This window comes from Nicrophorus vespilloides, unplaced genomic scaffold (genome assembly GCF_001412225.1).
Source record: "Nicrophorus vespilloides isolate i.1.1-1 unplaced genomic scaffold, Nicve_v1.0, whole genome shotgun sequence".
Taxonomy (NCBI): domain Eukaryota; kingdom Metazoa; phylum Arthropoda; class Insecta; order Coleoptera; family Silphidae; genus Nicrophorus; species Nicrophorus vespilloides.
This window is the reverse complement of record NW_017096791.1, coordinates 1-9,061: the sequence shown is the minus strand read 5'-3', so window position 1 is coordinate 9,061 and position 9,061 is coordinate 1. Positions and strand designations below refer to the sequence as shown.

The window sequence follows — 9,061 nt, the reverse complement described above, 5'->3', positions numbered from 1 at the left end:
AATTTACAAATGTTTCAGTTATTTTTTTAGTAAATTAAGAGATTTCAAATTATTATTTCTTAATTTTTAAAATTTATAAATATCGTGATTAATTAGTTGATTGCCAATCCAAATTTTATCCAACAGTTTTATTATTTGATCACATTCATAGTTTTGATATTCTAGTATCAATGATACTAATAAATTTACTAATTGAAGATGAGAAACTTTACAATTGATCAATTTTTTTTAAATAATTACAAATGAAATTCATATTCTCTGGTGTTCTTAACGAAATTTGGTACAGTACATTTTTTTTGTTCATTATTATTTTTTTTAATTATACTTACATTTTATAATTTTTGTGAACTGCATGGAACAAAGGCTTTCCTCTGAAACATCCCCATCCTCCAATCTACACGTTACATCTCTGTCTCTCTTTCACACACACAATTTTGCATGTTAAACTTTTATATTGCTTTTATAACTAACCCCTCACTCCAAGGATACTCTACTTTTTCAACATTATTACTGTTACATAAAACGCTCTTTCTTTCTCTACTTTTTTTTCTATTTATTTTTTTCTCTTTCACTCTGTCTCTGCGAGCATTTAAAAGGCGCCCCCCGAACATTATTTGGTGCAACACGAATATGGGAAATCGTTTAACGTCTCTCTTTTTATTTCCTCCTCGAAAAGCGCGCCGAGACGGAGAATTTTTTTGTATATTGCGAGGGAGGAAAAAGCGTTTAAAATTCTCAAACAAACGAGAAAAGAAAGATTTTTTGGGTTTTATTGTCTCCATTTATCACGTTCCGCATTGAAGACATTTATAAATTATAAAAATGTATGTTTTTGTTTCTAAAAATTTTACTTATTTGCGAATCTTGTGTTTTGTTTCTTTTTCGTTCGCAGATACCAGAGAAATTCACTGAAAATTCATTTTCTAGTTTAGATAACTATTTAAAAAAAAAAATATCAAAAACAAAACCCCCCCAAAATCAATATATTTAGGTATATTTTTGTGTTCTACGTTGTTTTTCGTGTTTTTTTTGTAATTGTTAAAGTAAACGTCTTCTTATAAATAAGTAGAAGCTTATTACATTCCGAACGTGAATAAACCGAAAGAACTGCTACACAAACGGTACGCTCTTTGTATTGCATTGTCGTATCCGAACTTTACACTCGTATTAACTAAACGCTACAACTAACAAACTATGTGTGTTACTTATAACCCGACTAATTGCAGGACTATTGTTTGTATTGTTATATTATTGATTGTTTTTTTTTCTATAATGTCCTGTTGTTTTTTTTTTGATCTAACGAAGGCATGTATTGTTCGTTTGGATTAACACTTGTTTTGTTTGCAGGATGCTATTGTGCGGAAGGATTTCGGTAAAAATCCTGCAAATGGCATCCTGCAAGATGAATGTCCTTGCGCTGCTGATAATTTTTTTTTGTGAGAACGGCAGCAAAAGGAGTAGTAGTAATGTTGTTATACCCCCCAGTGTGTCAATTGAATGTGGTGTCTCTCCTCTGTTCACAGAACGTCGCCTGTCTCGGCTGGGAGCGACCAGCTCGTAGTGTGAACTGCTATAGCAGTAACGTACGTATTTTTTCTCTCACACTTTTACATTTTTTACATTTTTCTTCCATAAATTATACTTTTATTTATTTATTTTTCTCGATTCTCGTAGAGAAATATATAATAAATACGAGTGTTTGGGGGGGTGGAAAATGGAATTATATTATTGTGCACATCCTGTGCGCGATTTGAATTTATGTGCTTTTTTTTTTTGGGGAAATAGACGTGGGGGTGCAGCAGTAGGATTTATGGGAGAAAGGAATCCATTACGGGCTTTACTTTACTAACACCCTCCGTTTTCTTTTGCATCTTGGACTAAAACACGTTATTGGCATGCCGCGTCTCGCTGTATCTATTTGTCTGCATTACTCACTAACAGAACGCCGCCTCCTGCAACTGGGAGCAGCAGGAGAATGGGTATAAAAATAAAAATTTCATCATCATGTCGTTTGCAAAATAGAGATGATTATTGGGGAGATGGATATAAATCAACAACAGGTTCCACTCGCTTTGGAAAAATGCTTTTTCTTGCAGCTATAATAATGTTATGTGTGTGTTACACATTCTCGTTTTGGCACTGATTCCGTTCTGCGAATTCGTTCTAAATTTATAATTTCAAAGATTATTTTATGTTTCTAAACTAAGTTTATAATCAATTTTAATTTACTTTACAAGTGTATGTTATATTCTTTATCTGAATGATCGTTTTTTTAAAGAATTGATTCAAAATTTGATCAATTTTCCAAAAAAATCTATTTATATGTGAATTTTCATTATATATTTTTTCCAATAGTTCAGTGAATTATAAATATTCATACTTTTTTTTTAGTACATTTTATCTAAATTTACAAATGTTTCAGTTATTTTCAGTAAATTAAGAGATTATTTCTTAATTATTAAAATTTATAAATATTTCAGTATTTTTTTTCAGAATTTTATTTAGATTTTTTTTTACTTAACTAAAATCGATTTTTAATTCAATTATGTGACTATTTGTACTAAATTCATAAATTTTTCAAAGTTTGTTTGTTTTGCAAAGATTTAGTTGAGAAATGGATATTTATAGAATAATCTTACGATTTAAGTATAAGTTTTTTTAAAGAATTGAATTAAGTTCAATACAATTAAAAGAAATTAACGATTGATTCAAAATTTGATCAATTTTGTATGTGAATTTTCATTATATAATTTTCCAATAGTTCAGTGAATTATAAATCTTCATATTTTTCTCAGTATATTTTATCTAAATTTACAAATGTTTCAGTTATTTTTAGTAAATTAAGAGATTTAAATTATTATTTCTTAATTTTTAAAATTTATAAATATTTCAGTATTTTTTTTACTAAACTGTAATAATTAGCATTTAAAATTCGATTTTCAAGTCAATTATGTGACTATTTGTACTAAATTCATAAATATTTCAGTAACTTTTTTTAACAAAAAAAATTCACCCATTTCAAAAGTTTGTTTGTTTTTTTGTAAATTTTTATTATTTATCTTCAGATTTAGTCAAGAAAATTGTAACTGCAAAGGTTTAGTTGAGAAATGGATATTTATAGAATAATCGTACGATTTAAGTATGTTTTTTTAAAAAACTGAATTAAGTTCAATATAAATTCAAAATAAATTAATTCAAAATTTGATCAATTTTCCGAAAAAAATTTATTGAATTATTATAATTTTCAAATAATTCAGTTAAAATATTCATACTTTTTTTTAGTATTTTTTTTTTATCTAAATTTACAAATGTTTCAGTAATATTTCAGCAAATTAAGAGATTTAAAGCATATTTTTCATTATAATTAAAATTTATAAATCACGTTTTTTTCAGCATTTAGAAATGTTATCAATTATTTGACAATTTGTACTAAATTCATAAATATTTCAGATTTAGTCAAGAAAATTGTAACTGCAAAGATTTAGTTGAGAAATGGTTATTTATAGAATAATCTTACGATTTAAGTATAAGTTTTTTTTTTTAAACTGAATTAAGTTTAATATAATTAAAAGAAATTAATGATTGATTCAAAATTTGATCAATTTTCCGAAAAAAATCTATTGAATTATTAGTATTTTGGAATAATTCAGTCAATTACAAAATATTCATACTTTTTTTTTAGTATTTTTTTTTTATCTAAATTTACAAATGTTTCAGTAATATTTCAGCAAATTAAATTAAGAGATTATAATTTAAATTTTTAAAATTTATAAATAATTCAGCATTTAGAAATGTTATCAATTATATGACTATTTGTACTAAATTCATAAATATTTCAGATTTAGTCAAGAAAATTGTAACATATGCAAACTGCAACTGCAAAAGATTTAGTTGAGAAGTGAAGATTTATAGAATAATCTTACGATTTTTAAGTAAAACGATATTTCTGGGATTTCGCAGAATGGAATTGCAATGTAAATATGTGGATAAACAAGGAAACGAGCGCGCGTTAGAGAAACCATATTTATGATAGTTAGAAAGCATTTCTCCGACGCGAACAAATCTCTTCGAAACTCATAAACACAGGTGTAAATAGGGGCAAAACAAAAACAAAAATAGAATAGTATTTGAAATATTTCAGCTTATGAATTTTTTTGTTGCATTGTTATTTCTTCGGAAGCTTTAGGTGTTGCTGCAAGGGTGCAAAAGCCGCTTACCTTTTTTCAATTATTTATTTTTTATTCTTCTCGTTGCTGCCGCTGCTTTGTCGCTGCTTCCACCTCGAAGAGTGTCACTAAACTAATCAGAGTTTCTTTTCTCTTTGTTTTTTTTTTCTTATTGCAGCTCGCAGACGTCGCATGGGACAACTTTCACGTAACTACATGGTCGGATATCTGTAAAAAAANTAATAATAATATTATTAAAAGATGCCAGCAAATTTTTCAACAGTTCAATCAATTATATAAAAAAAAAATCGCTTTCGCAACGCCAAATGTCTTCGTCGTCGTCGTCGATCCCGCTGCCGAGCTCAACCAGGCTTCTCTTCTTCACTTTATATATTTATATATATATATATCTACAACAAAATATATACATATATTTAAAACTTATATTAAAAAAAAAATATTAATAATATATTCGTACGGTTAATTATTTAAGTCTATACATATAATACTTATATTTTCATTATGTGTCGTTTATTTTATATATATATATATATTATATATAGATTTTTGTTTCGATTCGAGCCGGGCTCAAGAATTTTTCATTTGTTTAAGTTCTCCTCTTTCTCTTTCTCTCTAACTGTCTACATCTCTATTTCTCTCTATTAATCATAGATACTTTAGAAGAAACAAGGAAATCAATCAGTTTTCCTATTTGTTTGTTGAATTGAATTGAATTCTTCTCGTTTTATGATTTCGTTATTTTAGTTAGCGTTCAATTATCATTATTATAGTTTATCACTGCCGTTTTTAATATTGATTGAAAAAAAAAACAAAAACAAAAAATTATGTGCTTTAATCATTGTAGCTTTGCAATTGGAAAACGATGAAAAACAAAAGAAGGAAACGCAAATAAGAGAACACGATTGTGATAAACTGTGGATTTTCTGTTTTAATTTTTAATTAATTTTGTTTTTGGTTTCGTAAAGAAGAACTGAGGAAAGGATGAAAAAAAAAAAAGGAAAAAAATTGTGTATATTGAATAAGACAGTTAATTAATGTTAATATGCAGAAAAATATTATATATATATATATATATAAAAAATACGTATATACGAAGAGTTTTTAAGTTTAAATGATGATGTCTTTTAGTTATTATTATTACTACATATTATATATATATATATTTAAATGATTTTTTTTTCTCTCTCTCTCGTCTGTAAATATTTGTTTGCGTTCTTATTTTAATAATTTTCGAAAAACAAAAATGAATCCTTCGCCGTCGAAACTTACTTGGATTTGTTACTATATAAATATTTCTGTTGTGAAACAAAAAAAAAAATAACCATTCAAGTTTGTTTTTTTTTTCTTCTATCCACCTTATTCTAAATTATTGCGTTGTGAATGTTTTACTTTCTAAGAAATTTTGTAAATTCAGGTAAAAAAAAAACCACCCTTTCTTTGACCGTTTTTAATGTGCCTGGTTTACTGTGTAAACCTCGATCCTTTTCTCCGCCACCCCCAAAAAAACAAATATACAAAGCCAACTGGATTTCAAATGCAAGTTTAAAAATCCCATCCTCTCTCGCGTTCTCGTTTCCAATTCTCCTCCGTCACACACGAAAACAAACTAAAACAAGAGTGGAAAAATGAAAAAGTTATATATTTTTTATATATTTAATGATATATTTGAGTTTAAGGATAACCACTAATGTCTGTTTTTTTTCTCTCTCTCTCTTCTTCTACTTCTTCTCTTTCTCTATCTCTTATATATATATAATAGGCCTTGCGCACGCATTGTTTTAACAGTAGCGAAATCTTGTAATTTACACAAATAAAAACGAAAAATTTTAAATTAAAAAAACATAGTTTCTTTATATTTCCTTTTTCTCAAATCCCTAATTTAACGATTTATTAATTAGTTCAATGAACAATTGTAATTCATCAATTCCTAATGATAAATGTCATTTACAACTTAGCAGTGTCCATAGCAACGTGACGTCGTCCATAACAACCACAAAGCGTCTATAACAACCGCAGAGGGTTCGTAACAACGATCCATAATTTCCAAAGAAAACAATAGCAATTAGAGACTGAAGTTTATTTACGTTTAGTTTATAGTTGAAGATTGTTTTTGAAATTCAATTTTATTGGAAAATTATTGAAACAATTATTACTTTTATGCAGATTTTATTGTAAACAGCTACCGTTTTTCCATTGAGACAAATTTAACGATTTTTTAATTAGTTCAATGAAAAATTGTATTTCTTCAATTCCTAATGTAAACTAACGATATTTTTTTGCTTCTGGACGTCGTTTGTTGTATTTACTCATTAATGTTGAGTGGCGGTACGGTCTCAATCGAGCGGCGGTTGCCTTTTGGCCCTTTTGGTAAGCAGACTTTAGCAAAACCGCGATCCTTAATTAACAACTAATTTCGGGGTTTCGCAAAGTGATTGCATCGCATCGATTCATCATTGATGAGTTGGGTTTTGTTTTTTTTTTTAAGTTAAATAATTTAGTTCAAAGGACGAGTTTATTCCCTTACAAATGGAAATCTTGATTACTGAAGGAGTAATTCATGAAATGACTAATTTTAAAAGTGTATTACGTAAAAATGATTCTATTTTAGCTTTAAAAGGCATATTTAGAGTAGTTTTAGAGAAATTGAATAAAATCAAAAGACATTGCTTTTTGAAGGTTTACACAATTTAATTTTCAAATTTGAAAGCGTATTAATTGAAAATGAAGGAGACACAAAAATGCAAGTAAGTACATCTAATTCCTTATATTTTTGCTTTAAAAGTCATATTTAATATTAAATCTATCTAGAGTAGTTTCCGAGAAATTAAATAAAATCTAAAGACATTGCTTTTTGAAGGTTTACACAATTTTTGTTTCAAATTTGAAAGCGTATTACTTAAAAATGAAAGGATGTACAAAAATGCAAGTAAGTACATCTAATTCCTTATAGTTTTTGCTTTAAAAGTCATATTTAATATTAAATCTATCTAGAGTAGTTTTCGAGAAATTAAATAAAATCTAAAGACATTGCTTTTTGAAGGTTTACAAAATTTATGTTTCATATTTGAAAGCGTATTACTTAAAAATGAAAGGAAGCACAAACATGCAAGTAAGTATTTCTAATTCCTTATAGTTTTAGCTTTATAAAGCATATTTAATATTAAATCTATCTAGAGTAGTTTTCGAGAAATTGAATAAAATCTAAAGACAATGCTTTTTGAAGGTTTACAAAATTTACGTTTCAAATTTGAAAGAGTATTACATAAAAATGAAAGGAGGCACAAAAATGCAAGTACATCAAATTCCTTATAGTTTTATAGATTTAGTAAGCATATTTAATAGACATTCAATATTTAGTAGTATTAGACTTGTAAACTTGTTTGGTATGGAGTTCGTAGTTCTAATACCTACAGAATAGTTCCGATGTTCTATTAATTAACACGAATTTTGAAGTTAGATTTGTTCGATGTTCGTATTGATTACAGACATACACGCAGTTCGGAATATGGACAAGAGCCTCCGACATGCATAATTCATGTCTTTAGCGGATTTCGATCCGTTGTAACATCAGCATCGAACTAAATCCATCATCCCGATTAATGATTATATTAATTATTTAACAAGCTGTTAAATTCACCATTCAAGATCATCATTTCAATAAGCATAAACTCGATTAAAAAACGTTTTCATTGTAAATTGATAATGTTAATATTTATATGTAATATCGGTTTCATTGTTCAGAGATTTAGTTAATTGATTAAATATTGTTTATCAAATTAATAATTATGAAGTGTAGGTTTGGGAAATTGTGTTGGACGAATATATACACACACATACACACTATTGTTTGCCGTTTTCATATTTACATTACGTAAGGCAAATGCGCTTATAATTAATTATGTATATCGAGCAGACACTGCACCGATCGGCGGTTGTTTATTTCGGGGTTGGCAATGTGCATGCATTAATACGACAGAGGTTGTTACTGTTTTGGTTGTCATGGGGATGTAAACAAGATTACAATCGTTATGGCTGAAACTACTAGGGGTGCATTTTTTTTTTGTATTGTAGTTAGTTTCAGTTAGGGGTGAATTTTTTTTTTTTTAAATTTTATAATACTTTGTTATAATATAGTGGAGAAAGAAAATACAGTATGCTAAATAGTAATGAATTAATTATAATAAGATTACGTAAAAATTAATGAAATGCTACAGATTGAAACAAGAACTTTAAGAGAACTTGAGAACTTTTAGTAAGCTTAAGTTTTTCTCTAGAAGTTATTCACAATAAAATGAAAGATAATATTTTTATTGTTTTTATGTAACAGTAAGAGCAATAACAGAAGAATATTTAAAATTACTTCATTTTACACAATAAATTTGAGTTTACTATTACACAGTTTTAGGACAAGTGCATTTACCATCACTTACAACTTAACAGCGTCCATAGCAACCTGACGTCGTCCATAACAACCACAAAGCGTCTATAACAACCGCATAGGGTCCGTAACAACGATCCAGCGTCCATAATTTACAAAGAAAACAATAGCAATTAGAGACTGAAGTTTATAGAACGTTTAGTTTATAGTTGAAGATTGATTTTGAAATTCTATTTTATTGGAAAATAACAAACAAATATTACTTTCATACATTTTATCGTAAACAGTTACAAGATGTAAGAAATAATAACTTTTTTTGAAGATGTTGAGCGTTCCAATGTTGAGTGTGAATTGAAATTACTGTAATTAATTGTCAAAGTTTAACATTTCATTGATTTTCTCGATAACTAGAATAGATAGAATGAATCCAAAAAATGCATATGAAAGCTGAACGTTTGGGGAATCTATATTACTGTGGTTTTAGCCGTTTGGATGT

At 27.5% G+C, this 9,061-nt stretch overlaps 1 long non-coding RNA gene across 1 annotated transcript; it reads left to right on the top strand.

Annotated features, from left to right (window-relative positions):
* Positions 1-1,255: 1,255 nt before the first annotated feature.
* Positions 1,256-4,405, top strand: LOC108558198. The gene is made up of 2 exons (XR_001890890.1): positions 1,256-1,583; positions 4,345-4,405. It is a non-coding gene; the product is annotated as an uncharacterized LOC108558198 (long non-coding RNA).
* Positions 4,406-9,061: the final 4,656 nt, after the last annotated feature.